A 19,746-nucleotide genomic window follows, 5' to 3' on the forward strand; every position below is an offset into this window, starting at 1 on the left:
GGTGCTGCCGTTATTTCAAGGGCCAGGAAGACTGGATGGATGCCTGCTGGGAAACAAGGCTGTCTATTAGAGTTCTGACTCATGAAATCTTTGAGATAGTGATAGATAAGATCTAAAGAGTAATAAAATGAGTCATATGCTGCTCCCTGTGCCTTTGGCGGAGTAGATCATCAGGATATGAAGATTAAGTTTCAGATGCATTGCCTGATCAGGGTGTGGTTTGCATAACCTCATCCTGCAAAAGAAAATTTCAATGAACAAGGTCAAAGAAAAGAGTCAGCCTCAAATCAGTGCAAGAAGAAAATCCAACCCAGGAGCCTGAAGGGATGACTACAGAATCAACCATTCCCTTAGCATGTCTTAAGACAGGCTGTAATAGATAATACCTTTAGTTAAGTGTCCATTTCATGCAATGTCAATCTTCTGCAGATATGCCAAATACCCTGGTAAAATACCAAGAGCCATTGCTCTCAACCTTATATCAATATTCATGAACACCACTGCATTTTTCCACAACTATCTTATTCTGTCTCATCCGAAATTAACTCTCACAACACATTAGAGTATTAGAAAACCCAAATTTTGATCACACTAACAGTGTAAAGTGCAGGTTTGTTCACTGTGTGATGGTGGTATCTGTGTCGATGATCTGGGGAAGTACTGGAGGACGAATGGTACTCTTCGTACCCTTCGTCGTTCAGTATATCATCGACACAGATACCACCATCACACGAGAGGACACCACCCGCCGGGTACATTGTTCATGCTCCTGTGACTCGGCCAGCGTTGTCTGCCTCGTGCGTTGCGGGAGGGGATGCCCCGGAGCATGGTACATTGGCGAGACCATGCAGACACTGCAACAACGGATGAACGGACACCGCGCAACAATCGCCAGACAGGAGGGTTCCCTCCCAGTCGGGGAACACTTCAGCAGTCAAGGACATTCAGCCACCGGTCTTCGGGTAAGCGTTCTCCAAGGCGGCCTTCGAGCAAAATCGTCGGGTGGAAATTGGTGACCAGGTTCCGCACCCATGAGGACGGCCTCGGCCGGGATCTTGGGTTCGTGTCGCGCTGCACGTGACCCCACCAGCGAAAAAAAGTTATCTGTTTTTAATACAACGGGTCATTCTCTGTCTTTCTCTTCCTTTCGGATGTTTCTCTCTCTCTCTCTCTGTCTTTTGTTCTGGCCGTTTGTATATTCGGTGGTCCTGTAGGTAACATCTCTCTGTCTGAACGCTTTGATTGCCTTGACAACGGGCAGTTGGAAAGATTATCTGTAATCATCAGGTATTGTTCTCTGACTATAAATGCGGTAACCTTCCATGGAATCCCACACTCACCTGACGAAGGAGAAAGCCTCCGAAAGCTTGTGATTTTCAAATGAAACAGTTGGACTATAACCTGGTGTTGTAAGATTCCTTACATTTGTCAACCCCAGTCCATCACCGGCATCTCCACATCATGGCTTCTATTTGAGAGGGCATTGAATTGTTTAATACAGGCAGACTGGCTGATGTTGCAGATATCCCCAGATGCAGCTTGAAGTGGGCTTGTTGCTTAAAAATTTAGAGCCATGGTGATTTCCACGGTCATTAACAACGAAGTTCTTATGGTGGATGTGGTCTGTCGATCAGAGCCAGCACGTGTATTGCTCTCTTGTGAAGCATAGCCTCGAAGACATAGCTTCTGGGTCATCTGGAAGTACAAGTGCCTTTGTCTGCATTTTGTGGTGGGATGATAATGGTAGATAAATGCTAATCGCCTCCATTACACCTGCAAATGTGAAATTTGCAGGTTTTGCTACATTTTACTTCACCTCTGGCAGCCTCTTTCACAGATACCATTGGAAGAATGGGAGCAGCCAGGGGTTCTGTCAATCCCAGGTTTTAAGCTTGGAAAAAAATGTTTATCAGGAAATCTTTTTACCACCCCCTGCAACTGATCAAGCAATAGACTTTGCCAGTTCCATTTTCGTTCTTATCTAATGTAAATGTTTCACAGCCCACGGCTGTGCTGGGTTGTGTGAATGTGTTGCTACGCCATGTGTACAACTGGAAAAATAGAGAGGTGATTGCTCCTTTCACCATTAGTGCTCAGGAAATACAGTGAAATAAAATCATATGGGTTAATTTTAGGGAATCAAATGATTATATTTGCTGTAAGATAATGGGTTTACATTACTTTGTGTATATAACAGCAACAACCACTAAACTTCAGAAGTCAGCAGCAATTTATTTTACAATGTCTAGAAGCTGGAGCTGTCTTTCTTACCTGACACACCTATTATGCCAGAAACATTTCTTAATCAATGGTTAAGGTTTTGAAATGTGGCAATAATACAAATAGTTTTACTCAATTCACTTCCTCATCAATTAAGGTATAATCAATTCTTTGTAGTACAGAAATGCATTGTGATGGACATTGCTTTTTACTTTTTGTAGAACACGTATTACACATGCCTGAAATGTCAGCTCCAGTAACCTCAGGAGAACAACCAATAATGATCAAGCAATATCATATCATCATCCATGGAAGCTGCAAACTGCAGTCACTTTCTATAGAAGAGACTTCAACAAATTTTATACTTTAATTTTTTTTTCAGCTATCAGTAGCAGTGCTTGTATATATTCTATAGGGCTGCAGGAATGTGCAAACAAGTGGATAGTTCCCACTCTTGGCTGTTCTTTAGGGGGTGGGGGAGAGATCTAGAAGCCAAATCACTTAAGTCAGTTCTTAACTCCAACAAGTTATTAGGAGAACGATTGGCAGAGGCGAGGGGATATGTCACCAGCTGTCCCACTCATTCAGGAAATGTTGCACCATAAAGAGGAGGGGAAGGATAAACTGAAAATGTGTCTGGATGGGGGAGGTAGATGGAAGACAAGGGCTGCAGATTGCAATGTCAGTGATACATTACTGGGTTTATTGCCACTTGTGAGAACAGCTCATTCTTGATCATTAGACAAAGCAATTGATGGATCACTTCTGGTGTTACATCCAATATTTATTTAATATAATGGTCAATTGCTGTACATGGCCAATAAAGGCCATTACAATCTCTGCAAAGTGTTTTGCAACCGTTACTTAACAATGCTGTATATGCAGTTCACAGCATTTCATAATGCTAAGTGCACATGATGCACAAAATTTCACATGCATACTGGATGATAAATGTTGATACATATAGAGAAATGTAGTGAAATAAAAGCTGATATCAGTATAGTTCAATCCATGATTTAATCATGGGAACATTGCTGTCTGCCATGACATCTGAAAATGGTCAAAAAAGCAACATGCTACAAATGGAATAAGCACAACATCCACAAACTCAATCATTGTAAGTTATGTAGAATAGGGTAGGGTGTATTTCAAGAATGTAGCACATCCAGAAGTTGAGATAAGGATAAACTGTCAGAGACAAGCGGTAGACTGCAACATGAACTTTTCCCCAGCAGCTATTATATTGACTTTTGCAGTGGATACTGATCCATGCAGTGAGCCAAATCTCAAAATTCTTCAATCTGACAGGGCTCCTTTAATGTGGACTTCACCAATTTAACTTGTACGTTTCAGTTACCTTAAAATAATGGATATGCTAATTTTTCAATGTTGTTTTGGTTATAAGTAGCTTGTTAATAATTTTAACTGTCAAAAGTTTGTGTCTCTGGCCACTAACTTGGTAAATTTTCAGCCAGGGTATCAAACTGACTTTAAGTTACACTGAGCGAACAATTGCTTGCAAATGATTAATGTGCAATTACTCTGTCTGTTATCTTAATGGAGACATTAGACAGGTTAGTGCCTGGGTTAAAAAAGTGAATAAAGGAATTCATCTGAACTCATCAAGTGCTTGTAAACTACTGTTCACCAGTGTAATTTCAGGGTGTTAGAATTTACCCTCATGGTGAAGTACAATTAGACACATTAGGCCCGATTTTAACTCGGGATGGGAATTGGACAAGTGGGCGGGCACCAAGGCGAACTGTCCTGACTTCAGCAGCATTAGGCCCGAAAGTTTTTAATCTTCTTTATAAATAGCTTGCAATTTGTCGTCCATAATGCACAATAAAGGTGTTCCCCATAAATGGTTAAACTGAAATCATTATTTTCAGAAATTGTTCATTTCTTCATTTTACTTTAATTAGGTCATTAAAGCTCATATAGCGTGAGAATCCTATCCTGGTGCAAAGTTTCACTCAACAGGAGAGAACATTGGGGAATCAGGCACAGAGATTAGCATACCCGATTTTCTGTGCTCCCAATTTAAGGGTGTAAGCTTCTACTTTTATTCTTGTATAAACGGTCTCCTACAGTTTAGTGGCTACTGCAGCAGACAGTGCTTTACTGAGTCACACAGACTAGAAAGGTCCTAGGTTATCTGTTCTCAACCTAGCTTTAGCATCTCTCATTGCTCCATGCATGAAAGCAAGTGACTATTCAACAAAAACCCTGGCCCCAAAATTCCACTCAGCGAGTTGCACCACATTTGTACTGAGAAAGCTAATGGTCTGAACAGCTGCTTGCACTAGAATTTTGTGCAGCATCTCATTTGCATGTCCATTGGAGGAGTCGTCGGTGTAAGTCTCATGTAAAATGGAAGTAAAGTGCTAGGGTGCTTCAAAAAACCATTTCTGGCTGAAGATCGCAGCAGTGGGTTGGGGGAGTAGCAGATAATTAGCAAAGTACTTGCCACACTCAGTTCACCGGCAGGTAGCTTGACTGGATGCCTGTTTTTTTATTATTTGTTCATGGGACGTGGACGTCGCTGGCTAGGCCGGCATTTATTGCCCATCCCTAATTGCCCTTGAGAAGGTGGTGGTGAGCCGCCTTCTTGAACTGCTGCAGTCCGTGTGGAGAAGGTTCTCCCACAGTGCTGTTAGGTAGGGAGTTCTAGGATTTTGACCCAGCGACGATGAAGGGACGGTGATATATTTCCAAGTCGGGGTGGTGTGTGACTTGGAGGGGAATGTGCAGGTGGTGGTGTTCCCATGTGCCTGCTGCCCTTGTCCTTCTAGGTGGTAGAGGTCGTGGGATTGAGAGGTGCTGTCGAAGAAGCCTTAGCAAGTTGCTGCAGTGCATCCTGTGGATGGTACACACTGCAGCCACAGTGCGCCGGTGGTGAAGGGAGTGAATGTTTAGGATGGTGAATAGGGTGCCAATCAAGCGGGCTGCTTTGTCCTGGATGGTGTCAAGCTTCTTGAGTGTTGTTGGAGCTGCACTCATCCGGGCAAGTGGATAGTATTCCATCACATTCCTGACTAGTGCCTTGTAGATGGTGGAAAGGCTTTGGGGTGTCAGGAGGTGAGTTACTTGCCACAGAATACCCAACCTCTGACCTGCTCTTGTAGCCACAGTATTTATGTAGCTGGTCCAGTTAAGTTTCTGGTCAATGGTGACCTCCAGGATGTTGACGGTGGGGGATTCGGCGATGATAATGCCGTTTAATGTCAAGGGGAGGTGGTTAGACTCTCTCTTGTTGGTCATTGCCTGGCACTTGTCTGGGGCGAATGTTACTTGCCACTTATCAGCCCAAGCCTGGATGTTGTCCAGGTCTTGCTGCACGTGGGAATGGACTGCTTCATTATCTGAGGGGTTGTGAATGGAACTGAACACTGTGCAATCATCAGCGAACATCCCCATTTCTGACCTTATGATGGAGGGAAGGTCATTGATGAAGCAGCTGAAGATGGTTGGGCCAAGGACACTGCCCTGAGGAACTCCTGCAGCAATGTCCTGGGGCTGAGATGATTGGCCTCCAACAGCCACTACCATCTTCCTTTGTGCTAGGTATGACTCCAGCCACTGGAGAGTTTTCCCCCTGATTCCCATTGACTTCGATTTTACCAGGGCTCCTTGGTGCCACACTCGGTCAAATGCTGCCTTGATGTCAAGGGCAGTCACTCTCACCTCACCTCTGGAATTCAGCTCTTTTGTCCAGGTCTGGAGCCGAGTGGTGCTGGCGGAACCCAAACTCAGCATCGGTGAGCAGGTTATTGGTGAGTAAGTGCCGCTTGATAGCACTGTCGAAGACACCTTCTATCACTTTGCTGATGATTGAGAGTGGACTGATGGGGCGGTAATTGGCCGGATTGGATTTGTCCTGCTTTTTGTGGACAGGACATCCCGGGGCAATTTTCCACATTGTCGGGTAGATGCCAGTGTTATAGCTGTACTGGAACAGTTTGGCTAGAGGCGCGGCTAGTTCTGGAGCACAAGTCTTCAGCACTACAGCTGGGAAGTTGTCGGGGCCCATAGCCTTTGCTGTATTCAGTGCACTCTGCCGTTTCTTGATATCACGTGGAGTGAATCGAATTGGCTGAAGACTGGCTTCTGTGATGGTGGGGATATCGGGAGGAGGCCGAGGTGGATCATCCACTCGGCACTTCTGGCTGAAGATGGTTGCAAACGCTGAGTGTTTTTGTGCTGCTCTTTGAGAATGTCTACAATAGGAGCAGCTGGCAGAGGCAGCTAGAGAAGGGACAAGGTCATGGGACAGAGGCATAAAAAAGGAGCCCACAACTTCAATGAGTCAGACCTGCAAACCCTCCTCAATGAAAGAGAGCAGAGGAGAGACAGAGTGCTGGTTGTTCATGGGAGGAAGCCTCCAAAAATGTCCTCGTGCATGTGGAGGGAGGTGGCACTGGCACTGAGTGCCAACTCTCATCCCAGGGTTTCAATCCAGTACCGTAAGAAGTTCAATGGCATGAACAGGGCAAGCAAAGTAGCACTCTCCATTTTTCCTCTTGGCATTCTGGACACCGGCACACTCTTCACCCTCTAAACAACAAAAGCAACAACTACTTGCATCTATAAGCACCTTTAACATAAACAAATGTGCCAAAGGGCTTCATACAGATATAACTAAAGAAATGGATGCTGAGCCAAATAATGAGATATTAGGAGGGGTGATCAAAAGTTTGGTCAAAGAGGTGGGTTTTAAGGAGGGTCTTAAAGGAAGAAAGGGAGGTAGAAAGGCAGAGGGGCTTCGAGAAGGAATTCCAAAGTTTTGGGCCTAGGCGACTAAACACACTGCCACCGATGGTGTGGTGAAAGGAGAGGATTGCACAAGAGGCCAGAGTCAGAGAAATGGAGGGTTCAGGGTGGTTCTAGGGCTGGAAGAGGTTAGAGATAGGCGAGGCCATGAAGGGATTTAAACATGCAGATGAAAATTTTAAATTTGAGGCATTGGAGGACCACAATCCAATGTAGGTCAATGATGGCAGGGGCGATGGGTGAGTGGGACTTGGTGTAGGATAGGATATAGGCAGCAGAGTTTCAGGTAAGCTTTAGTGGAGGATGAGAAACTGGGCATAAGAGCATTGAAATAGTTGAGCCTGGAGGTGACAAATGCATAGGTGAGGGTTTCAGCAGCAGATGGGCCAAAGCAAAGTCCAGCATTGTTATAGAGGTGGAACAAGGCAGTCTTTTTGATGGAGAGAATATGGGGTTGGAAGCTCAGCTCGGGTTGAACAGTCTGGTTCAGCTTGAGACAGTGGCTAGGGAGGGGGATGGAGTCGGTGGCAAGGGAACAGAGTTTGTAGTGGGGGCAGAAGATGATGACTAGAGGGTTCAAGAGAGGTGGTGGAGGTAGAGCTGGATGTCATCAGTGAAACTGTCCAGATAACAATAATTTTGAAACAATTAAGTAAAGACCTCTCGAGAAAATAGCTGATGCCAACACCCTAGCTTATTTCTACAGGTGATAAGACCGTAAAGCCAGCTCATCTCAAATTTCTCCGCATAAACGTTAATCGCATGACGAGACAAGCCATAAATTGATCTCTACTCCATGCATATGTAATGCAGAGAAATCCGCCGCCTTTATGCATATTTACCTTTAAGTGCTGTATATGTACTCGGAATTGCACTGAACAGTGACACCTTGTGGCAAATATTACAAAATGCATTGTTTTAGAATAAGAACTATTGATTGTACTTAAGATCATGGAACATGGTTCTGACTAAATGAAATGGAAAATTTGCCAGTGTATTTACTGGCAGTGATTCTGTCCAAAATGCAAATTTTACCCAGTTGCAGCAAAAATCACAACAGTTAAATACTAGAATTTCTGCCAAGTGGTCTTTCTACCCTGCTTCCTGCATTGTCTGTGCCTGTCACTAGGGTGAATACTGGAGGCTAGCAGATGATATTTACCCTAGTGACAGGCACTCGTCTTTCCCCACCAGAGGAAATAGTTTCTCTGTATCTACCCTATCGAATCTTTTTAATATTTCTACCATAAAGGTACTATATAAATGCACCAAAGGAAACAGAAAATGCAAACAGGAAATAACTTCACCAAATACATTCTCCCTTTAGAAGCCTGCTTCAGCAGTCCAAATACAGGATTCCCCTGTGCCCATGGACCTGACGCAAATAAATAAAATACAGTGTACGATTTTGAAGAAATATTTGTCCTGTCGGAAAACACAGCAGCCCACAAATCAGCTGTGGCCCACACTCACAGCCTACAAGGTCTCACACTATTGAGTTTGTATCATAAGAATAGCCCAAGAGACTCTTGGGCTATTCTTATGATACAAAATTGCTTCAGTTTCAGAGGTTAAAGGCTCCAAAACCAAGCCTGGAGATTTCTTGACAGAACTGCAAGACAAGTAGTGAGGCAGTGTGCCTGAAAAAACATTGACCATATTTTCCCTTCAACAAGTCTCATGAAACATGGTTCTGTGTGGAGAACATAAAGAACTACTGTGAACCACATCATTATAGTGTTTTGATAATGAAACAAATTATGAAGCCACAGTATGAATTTTCAGGAAGCTGTAGTGCTTATTTGGTGCTATTGATAAATTCTCACTGCATTTTTTGTAATGCTTTCACTAGTCCATAGCTTGAACAATTTTATATTGTTTTTCTTGGTTTTGAGCATCAAGGAAAGATTTCCTATATGCACTAGAGATAGTAAAATCGACACTGGATGCACAAAGGAAATCTCCCCCCAGTATAGGTTAATTTTTCAACTTTTTAATGAAAAATGGGAGAAACTATTATTTTTTTGTTGTTAAAAACAAAATTGCAGAAATGTGCAGTTTTAAAGTTTTGGATTCCCGAGAATGCAATTTCAAAGTGTTAATGAAAAAATAGCAGCCAATCATGAAACATGTATAATAAAGATCCTTTAACAATTCTCAAGCAGCTAATGAGACACTTAACTAGTATAGATGTTGTGAAATTTGTTAATGCAGCTCCAGGCTGCATAATATTTCCAGATAATGACTCAACAAAAATTGAGAAAGCCTCATTAAGTAACTAGTTCCTGCATATGCCAGTTACAAGGGCAATTTCCAAATATGTTAACAGGCAACAGGTGTAGACATTCATCCGATCACTACCCCTACTTCTTCCCCTTTGAGCTACTTACTCAACCCCTGGATCTTGCTCTCTCCCTTGCTGCACTGTCACTCACCTCACCCTTAAACACTGTCCCCCATTGATGGATGCCCCAAGGATGGGTGGAGAGAGGCTTGAGGCCCCTTCATCCTCGACCTGTTACCCTTCTCCTTTGCCCCTCCTACGTTCCCTTCTGATCGGCTTTCTTCATAGGTGCTTTGTTTGCTTTCAAAATTCAATTTTTAAGAAACAAATTAGATCAGAATGAGAACAGTAACTCACTGCCTTATTCTATATTTGTGCCTTTTTGTCTCATGGGTGTTAGAAATAATAACCTCTCTCTTGCAGTTGTAAGCAAATAGCACTGACCTTTTCCAACTGTCAACTAAACATAGGCGAGATAATTAGCTGGCTTCAAAATACAACATGTTTTATGTGAAAATTGAATATTAAATCAATAAAGATATTTTCTTTTCTTTCTCCCATTCTCCCCCTTAGCTTAATGCACTTCCAAAAATTTATGGAACACAAAACAAAAGCTACAACAGATAAATAATTACGATGCTGTCATTTTATTCTCTCACACACACACACACACAACCTACAGTGCAGAAAATGTTACAAGTTACAAAATCGTCCATCAGTACAGCTGACTGAATGATATTGGTGCATTCTGGGAAATTAGATACACTGCACATGCTCAGATTGCACATCCAAATTCAGCTTCTCGAGTGACAGCTCTGGTAAAATATCAGGTCTAAGCCCAGGCTCTTGAAGAGGCTGAGGCCATCAAATAAAAACTTCAATGAAGCTATTAAAATACAATTCAAAGAATACATTTAATCATGTTATTGTGCAATTTATAATCTCTTAATTTTTAATTTTGCTTAAACCCTTATTTTGGATCTAGGGATTTCAGTGACTGAGAAAAAGTGATGGATGAAAAGAATTTCAGAAAGCATTTTGAACAATCTGTGGGAGCCTGGTGGCAGATTGCACAAATCTGAGATGCTGGAGCACCACCACTGGCAATAGGGTGTAATTGTAGCATGTCGAGTTTACATAGACTGTTTCCATTATAAACATGGACATAAAAATTTATAATGGAGAAAAAGTAGACACCCAAAGTATGAGAAAAATGTGGAGTGCTGCTGGTCATCCCTGAAAGTGGGCTGAGTGTTTAACATTTAGGATTGTGCCCATTCTTGCCCAATATCCTTGGATGAGACATCAAACTGAGGCCTTGTCTGCCCTCTCAGGTGAAAGTGAAATATCCCATAGCACTATTTGAAGAACAGCAGAGGAGTTCTCCCAGTGACCCAGCTAACAACTATCCATCAACCAACACCACCAAAACAAATTATCTGGTCATTTATCTAATTTCTGTTTGTGCCACCTTGCTGTGAACAAATTAGCTGCTGTGTTTCCCGACATTACAACAGTGACTACACTTCAAATAATACTTCATTGGCTGTGAAGTGCTTTGGAAAGTCCTGAAGTCATGAAAGATGCTACATAAATGCAAATTCATTCTTTCTTTATATGATAGTATCACCCACAGGTATAACAATAGGACCCCTTTGTGACCTAAACCGGATGCCATGTTTTTCACATGTGCTTCTCTATTTTTTTCAGAAGTGGACCAAGAAAACACTTGGTAAGATGAGGCGATATGAATTGTTAAACTGCTTTATTTTATAGACAGCAACTGAACATAAAGAGCAAGAGTTTATGATCGGACTCATTTAATTCAATTATTACAATTTATCTTCACACAATAATACAAAATAATAAACATGCTATGCTTTCCCACATCAGTGGGACATCTTGCTTAACTTAAACAAAATTACTTCTAATTACTCTCCTGCATCCTAACCTTCTGAGTCTGGATGAAGGCCCACCCTAAAAGCTTTCTGTTTAAAAAATTGACTCTTAGTGTAGGTTTCTGTCCCCATCTTATCCCGTGTTTACAACCAGAGGGGTGGTCAACACTTGATGAATGTTCGAGACGGGGGATTTCTCAACACACTCAGTGTGAGTCATTTATCGATTACTGAGACAAGTTAACAAATTGCTTATTGTTTTTGGGGAAAGAACATTAATACCCAACTCATTCACATTTTAATCATCTTTTATCTCAGCACTTTTTCTAAACTTGTGTGAATATATTTTGCTTTAAAAAAAAAGCATTTAAATATAACTCTTGTCCAAATGTATCCTGTGGAAAATGGTCAAAAGTCAGTGACATGACCATAGAACCTGTCACACCACAACATCTCATAAAATATGAACAGACTATAGTTAGACTTTTCAGGAGGGAGAGACTGGAAGATGTGTACCCTATGAAAATAGGAGAGGAGCACAAAACTACTGGTACATACAATATTAATTATTATATATACTGTGATTTCCGAGATGTGTTACACTGATTTCCACAAGCTCATAATAATGCACTATAGTATGAATAAAATTGCTCATGTATTCATATTGTCTGATCTCGCTCTTGACAGAGCAAGGAGAACCTAGTGATTGACAAGATGCACTTGGACAGCACCATTTAACTGAGCAGCTACCATTACCATCTCCACTTGAAGTAGCACAGACACACACATTGAGGAGGATGATCATAGTGATATCAAGGAAAAAGCTTGAGGTGAGACTGAGCGCTGGTGATGAAGAGTTAACAGTGGCGAGAGGTGTTAAGAGGTCATCTGGTACAGGGCAGAGGATCAGAATGCTGAACAATCTACTTAGCTGGATGGCGATACAGATCTAAGTGGGCCTGCTTTATAATAATTGCTATTGGAATATATGTGAATGTTTTCAGCATTTTTTTCAGTGTAAATTTGGAGCATGCTTCATTTGTACCGAGCCTTGGTCAGAACATATCTGGAGTATTATGTTCAGTTTTGGGCACTGCTCCTCAGAAAAGATATATTGGGCGAAGGCAGTACAGCGCAGGTTCATTAGAATGATCCCGGGGCTTAAAGGGTTAAATTATGAGGTCAGTTTGCATAAACATGGTTCCCATTCCCTTGAGTATACAAGGTTACGGGGTAATCTTATTGAGGTGCTTAAAATGATAAAAGGATTCGATAGGCTAGATACAGAGAAACTATTTCCTCTGGTGAGGGATTCCAGAACAAGGGAGCGTGATCTTAAAATTAGATCCAGACCATTTAGGAGTTAAATGCAAGTTGTTGTAGTAGGTAAGTAAATTTAAAACCCCACAAAGAAATTGAAGCCCATTTTTCTTAACTCTCTTTTCAGGTGACATATAGTTCTCATGAGCCTTCATGCCAGTTGTTTCTCTCTCTGCAGCACTATTTCAACAACAACAACAACAACTTGCATTTATATAGAGCCTTTAACATAATAAAACATCCCAAGGCGCTTCACAGGAGCATTATCAAAAAGAATTTCATACTGAGCCACATAAGGAGGTGACCAAAAGCTTGGTCAAAGAGATAGGTTTTGAGGACTGTCTTAAAGGAGGAGAGAGATAGAGAGGCAAAGAGGTTTAGGGAGGGAATTCCAGAGCTTAGGGCAAAGGCAGCTGAAGGCATGGCCGCCAATGGTAGAGCGATGAAAAACGGGGATTTGCAAGAGGCAAGAATTGGAGGAGCGCAGAGATCTCGAAGGGTTGTAGGGAGGAGGTTACAGAGCTAGGGAGGGGTGAGGCCATAGAGGGATTTGAAAACAATGATGAGAATTTAAAAATAGATGCGTTTCCAGACCGGGAGCCAATGTAGGTTAGCGAGCATGGGGGTGATGGAAGAAAGGGGCTTGGTGCAAGTTAGGATATGGGCAGCAGAGTTTTGGATGAACTCAAGTTCATGGAGGGTGGAAGATGGGAGGCCAGCCAGGAGACCATTGGAATAGTCCAATCTGGAGGCAACAAAGGCATGGATGAGGGTTTCAGCAGCAGATGAGCTGAGGCAGGGCAGGAGACGGGCGATGTTACAGAGGTGGAAGTAGGCGGTCTTGGTGATGGAGTGGATATGTGGTTGGAAGCTCATCTCAGGGTCAAATAGGACACCAAGGTTGCGAACGGTCTGGTTCAGCCTCAGACGGTGGCCAGGGAGAGGGATGGAGTCGGTGGCCAGGGAACGGAGTTTGCAGTGGGGACCAAAGGCAATGGCTTTGGTCTTCCCAATATTTAGTTGGAGGAAATTTTTGCTCATCCAGTACCGGATGTCGGACAAGCAATGTGACAAATGAGAGACAGTGGAGGGGTCGAGGGGGGTGGTTGTGAGATAGTGCTGGATGTCGTCAGCCTACATATGGAATCTGACGTTGTGTTTTCGGATGATGTCGCCGAGGGGCAGCGTATAGATGAGAAATAGGAAGGGGCCCCAAGGATAGATTCTTGGGGGACTCCAGAGGTAACGGTGCAGGAGTGGGAAGAGAAGCTATTGCAGGTGATTCTCTGGCTACGACTGAAGAGATAAGAATGGAACCAGGCGAGAGCAGTCCCACCCAGCTGGATGACGGAGAAGAGGTGCTGGAGGAGGATGGTGTAGTCAAACATGTCAAAGGCTGCAGACAGGTTGAGGAGGAGGAGGGATAGTTTCCCATCATCACAGTCACATAGGATGTCATTTGTGACTTTGATAAGGACCGTTTCAATACTGTGGCAGGGCCGGAAACTTGATTGAGGGATTCAAACATGGAGTTGTGGGAAAGATGGGCACGGATTTGGGAGGCGCCAACACGTTCAAGGACTTTGGAGAGGAAAGGGTGGTTGGAGATTGAGTGGTAGTTTGCAAGGACAGAGGGTGGGTTTTTTGAGGAGGGGGGTGATGACGGCAGATTTAAAGGCGAGGGGGACAGTACCTGAAGAGAGGGAACCATTAACAATATTAGCTAACATGAGGGCCAGGAAGGGAAGTTGGATGGTCAGCATTTTAATGGGAATAGGTTTGAGGGAGCAGGAGTCTCATGATATACTCAATGGTAATCCTCTTATGTGAGGAGCTGGGAAGAGGAAGACCCTGAAGGGTGCCACCTACTACACCTTCATACTCATGTCTGCATACAGAAGTGACCAGACCTTGTTTTGGCAGATAAATAGCGCAGGAGGAGTTTTCAATTCTCAATACAAGCCCCAAGATAAGATATTTCAACAAATTAAGTGAGACCCAGAGAGTGGCATCATTTTATTGGCAGGTAGAATTGGCAGATCCATCTTCATACAGATTGCATGCAGTACTTCTGCAGAAACAACCTGGTATACATGCAAGTCAAGTTGCAGATACTTGTGTAAAAGGTGCACCAGTGGTATACACAGCGAAAAAAGCTTTGGTGACAACTTGGGCATGGGAGCAATGCGTAGCTTACATCAAAGGAAAAACTTTCCACTAAAACTAATCATTAACCTTTGACATCATTTTTGGTTCAAAGAAGTTAAACAATTAGCACCAAGAATCCAATGTTTTAAAACAGGACTGATGATACACAAACAGACTATTGCAAATGTACCAGGTACTTAGCCTATTGAGTAAAGAAGTCTGACCCACGTTTCATACCTAAATCAACGCAGGGGCCTGAAATATCTCTTCTAACAAAACCAGGGGAGAATGTCTGTTTTTCATGGTAACACAATTGTGGAGATATATGGCTTTGAAAACATGCGATTTAAAATATGTAATTTTGTTAGTGAGACAGTTACAGAGAAAACATTCTCCTATTTTCTAGTAAGAGAAATTTAATTGCTATCACTTGAAGTAATGTGAGCAGTGCTATTTATATGACCTCACATGATGGCAGCAAATTTTATAGTTACTGTTTTGTGATTACCCTTTGGTTTTCTCGTTCACATAACATTGTCTCCAGTAAGAGATTTAGATTTTGTTTTTAATCTTTGGTGTTTAGCAGTTAATGTCATGTCATGAAATTCTTTTCCATAATAGCTTTAAAAGCTATATTAAAGTGAGTGAGAAAAATAATGGCTGGCCATGTAGTCCTGGATTCTGCAATTTGTTCCTCATTCACTGGTTTTGACAAAAGTGGTTTTATTATTTGCAGGAGTACAAAACTGAGAGTTAGATGGCATACTTGAGAAAATAGCAATTGACTATAACTTAATGGATTGGAACAGCATGAACCCCACACAGTATTTCTCTCTGTGTAAATGTATTAGAAAATTAGCTATCCTGTCAAGTAATACTGTTGTTTTTGTTATCTGAAAGGCTGATACCATAATATGTACTTCAACAGAAGAAATAACAATTACATATGAATAGCACCAATCACCACAGAAAATATATTTCAGGACATTTTTACTGATGTCATGTAACTAGTCTGTGCAAAATAGCTTGACTTCATTGAATCATAGAATGTTTACCAGCACAGAAGGAGGCCATTCGGTCCGTTGAGTGCATGCCGGCTCTCTGCAAGAGCAATCCAGCTAGTCCCACTCCCCCGCCCTTTCCCCGTAGCCCTGCAAATTTTTTTCCCTTCAAGTCTTATCCAATTCCCTTTTGAAAGCCATGATTGAATCTGCCTCCACCCCACCCCATCAGATCATAACCACTTGCTGTGTAAAAAAGTTTTACCTCATGTTGCCTTTGGTTCTTTTGCCAATCACATTAAATCTGTGTCCTCTGGTTCTTGACCCTTCTGCCAATGGGAACAGTTTCTATCTACTCTGTCTAGACCCCTCATGATTTTGAACAGCTGTAAAGGGAATTAGGGGTTATGGGGAGCGGGCAGGAAATTGGACATGAAGCTGAGTTCGGATCGGTCAATGCCCTGTGGGTGGCGGAGAGGGCCCAGGGGCTATGTGGCCGGGTCCTGCTCCGACTTCTTGTATTCTTTAGATTTGAGGTTAGGATCAGATCAGCCATGATCTTATTGAATGGCGGAGCAGGCTCGAGGGGCCGATTGGCCTACTCCTGCTCCAATTTCTTATGTTCTTATGTTCTTATGTATCAAATCTCCTCTGAACCTTTTCTGCTCTAAGGAGAACAGCCCCAGCTTCTCAAGTCTATCCACGTAACTGAAGTCCTTCATCCCTGGAACCATTCTAATAAATCTTTTCTGCACCCTCTCAAAGGCCTTCACATCCCTCCTAAAGCGGTGCCCAGAATTCCAGCTATGGCCGAACCAGTGTTTTATAAAGGTTCATCGTAACTTCCTTGTTTTTGCATTCTATGCCTCTATTTATAAAGCCCAGGATCCCGTATGCTTTTTTAACCGCTTTCTCAACCTGCCCTACCACCTTCAAAGATTTGTGCACATATACCCCCAGGTCTCTCTGTTCCTGCACCCCCTTTAGTTTATATTGCTTCTCCTCATTCTTCCTACCACTTTACACTTCTCTACATTAATTTTCATCTGCCATGTGTCCGCCCAATCCACCAGCCTATCTATGTCCTCTTGAAGTCTATCACTATCCTCCTCACTTTTCACTACACTTTCAAGTTTTGTGTCATCTGCAAATTTTGAAATTGTGCCCTGTACACCCAAGTCCAAGTCATTAACATATATCAAGAAAAGCAGTCGTCCTAGTACCGACACCTGGGGAACACCACTGTACACCTCCCTCCAGTCCGAAAAACAACCGTTCAGCACTACTCTCTCTTTCCTGTCACTTAGCCAATTTAGTATCCATACAGCCACTGCCCCTTTTATTCCATGGGCTTCAACTTTGCTGACAAACCTATTATGTGGCACTTTATCAAACATCTTTTGGAAGTCCATATACACATCACCTACACTGCCCTCATCAACCCTCTCTGCCACCTCATCAAAAAACTCAATCAAGTTAGTTAAACACGATTTGCCTTTAACAAATCCGTCCTGGCTTTCCTTAATTAATCCACACTTGTCCAAGTGACTGTTAATTCTGTCCCGGATTATCGTTTCTAAAAGTTTCCCCACCACCGAGGTTAAACTGACTGGCCTGTAGTTGCTTGGTTTATCCTTACACCCTTTTCTGAACAAAGGTGTAACATTTGCAATCCTTTCGTCCTCTGGCACCAGCCCTGTTTCTAAGTATGTTTGGAAGATTGTGGCCTCCGCAATTTCCACCCTTACTTCCCTCAGCAACCTAGGATGCATCCCATCCGGATTGGGTGACTTATCTACTTTAAAGTACAGCCAACCTTCATAGTACCTCCTCTTTATCAATTTTTAGCCCATCCAGTATCTCAACTACCTCTTTTACTGTGACTTTGGCAGCATCTTCTTCCTTAGTAAAGACAGATGCAAAGTACTCATTTCGTACCTCAGCCATGTCCTCTGCCTCCACACGTGGATCTCTTTTATGGTCCATAATTAGCTCCACCCCTCCTCTTACTACCCATTTATGATTTATATGCCTATAGAAGACTTTTGGATTCCCTTTTATGTTAGTTTCCAGTCAATTCTCATACTCTCTCTTCGCCCCTCTTATTTCCTTTTTCACTTCCCCTCTGAACTTTCTATATTCAGCCTGGTTCTCACTTGTATTATCAACCTGACATCTGTCATACGCCCCTTTTTTCTGCTTCATCTTACTCTCTATCTCTTTCGTCATCCAGGGAGCTCTGACTTAATGATTCATCATGGTTCAAGTAGGCATTATGAATATTGTCATGTATAGATTTATCATGGTTTTTAACAAAGCAGCAACTTTGCTGGCATGAGTAGGCTTTGTTTGCCCACTGGATCATTGCCATGGCCTTAGTTTGAAAGCATGTAACATTCAATAATAAATCTGCAGAGATCATAATGAATGGCTCTGTTAATAGTGTTATAAAATGATTTATAACTTTGATGCAGTAAAGTACACACAGAAAATAGATGTAGCAATTAAAAATGCACTCCACCGCTAAATCTGGACTGCTGTCTTCTCTAAAATTACTTCCCTTCTGTAGACACTTTTACTGAGATACAGCTTTAAAGATGCCCGCTCCCTTCTCATACTATGCCCAATTGACCAGTCTTCTTGTGAAAGCGTAAACAAGATAGTGAATCTCTATAAACTATTTAACCGTGCAGGGCATTGCAAAAAAGCTCAAATGTGTCATAAAATCATACAGCACAGGAGGAGGCCATTTGGCCCATTTTGCCTGTGCCAGCTCTTTGAAAGAGCTATTCGTCTCACTCCCCTGCTCTTTCCCCATAGCCATGTGAATTTTTCCTTTTCAAGTATTTATCCAATTTTCTTTTGAAAGTTACTATTGAATCTGCTTCCATCACCCTTTCAGACAGTGCATTCCAGGTCATAACAACTCGCTGCGTAAAAAATTCACTTCATCTTCCCTCTGGTCCTTTGCCAACTACCTTAATTCTGTCTCCTCTGGTTACCAATCCTCCTGCGAGTGGTAACAGTTTGTCCTTATTTACTCTATTAAGACCCTTTATAATTTTGAACACCTCTATTAAATATCCCCTTAACCTTTTCTACTCTAAGGAGAACAATTCCAGTATCTCTAGTCTCTGCACATAACTGAAGTCCCTTATTCTAGTAAATCGCCTCTGCACCCTCTCCAAGACCTTGACATCCTTCCTAAAGTGTGGTGCCAATAATTTGACACAACACTCCAGCTTAGGCCTTACCAGTGATATCAAGGTTTAGAATGACATCCTTGCTTTTGTACTGTATGGGCCCGATATTAGGAGGGAGGCGGGTTGGCATTGGGGGGTCGACTGGGCGCGTGGGTAACACGTCCAGTGAAATCTGTGTGCTCCGCACGCGATCACAGCCTAATTGAAGGTACTTACGCGTGCTTCCGGGTTTCCTGTTGCAGACCTGCGCAGTGGGCGCACTGCGCACCCGCATCACTGGCTGTCAGCAGGAAGAGCCCTATTTAAAGGGGAAGTCCTCCAATGCTCCTCCTGCACCAAAGAACCAAATTGGCAGCATGGAGCAGCCCAGTGGCAAGGCTGCTCCAAGGTTCTCAGACTCCTCACTCCAGGTGCTGCTCAATGGGGTCAAGAGGAGGAGGGAAACATTTTTCCCAGCGGACGGGAGGAAGTGGCCTGCCTCTGCCACCAAGAAGGTCTGGCTCGAGGTGGCAGAGGAGGTCAGCAGCAGCAGTAACATCTCCCAAACCTGGGTCCAGTGCAGGAAGCACTTTAATGATCTAACCAGGTCAGCCAAAATGAGTATACTTATGCATTCTCCCACTCTCCGTCTTCCACATCACCTCCACCACCACACAACTCCTTCTGCACTGCCACCACAACGCTCTCGCATCACTCCTCACATCCACTCAACCATCATCCTCACCTTGCCTGCACTTACTCACCGCCCCAGTTCCCATTCGAACACTACCACGCAACCCAATCCTCATACAATCTCATGGTTATGTCTCTCACGCACCCTCCCATGCATCTCCCTCACGGTCACCCCCACCCACATCAATGCATGCAGCGGGTCACTACGCAACCATCACTCAATCACA

Source organism: Heptranchias perlo, chromosome 4, assembly GCF_035084215.1.
Source record: "Heptranchias perlo isolate sHepPer1 chromosome 4, sHepPer1.hap1, whole genome shotgun sequence".
Classification (NCBI taxonomy): domain Eukaryota; kingdom Metazoa; phylum Chordata; class Chondrichthyes; order Hexanchiformes; family Hexanchidae; genus Heptranchias; species Heptranchias perlo.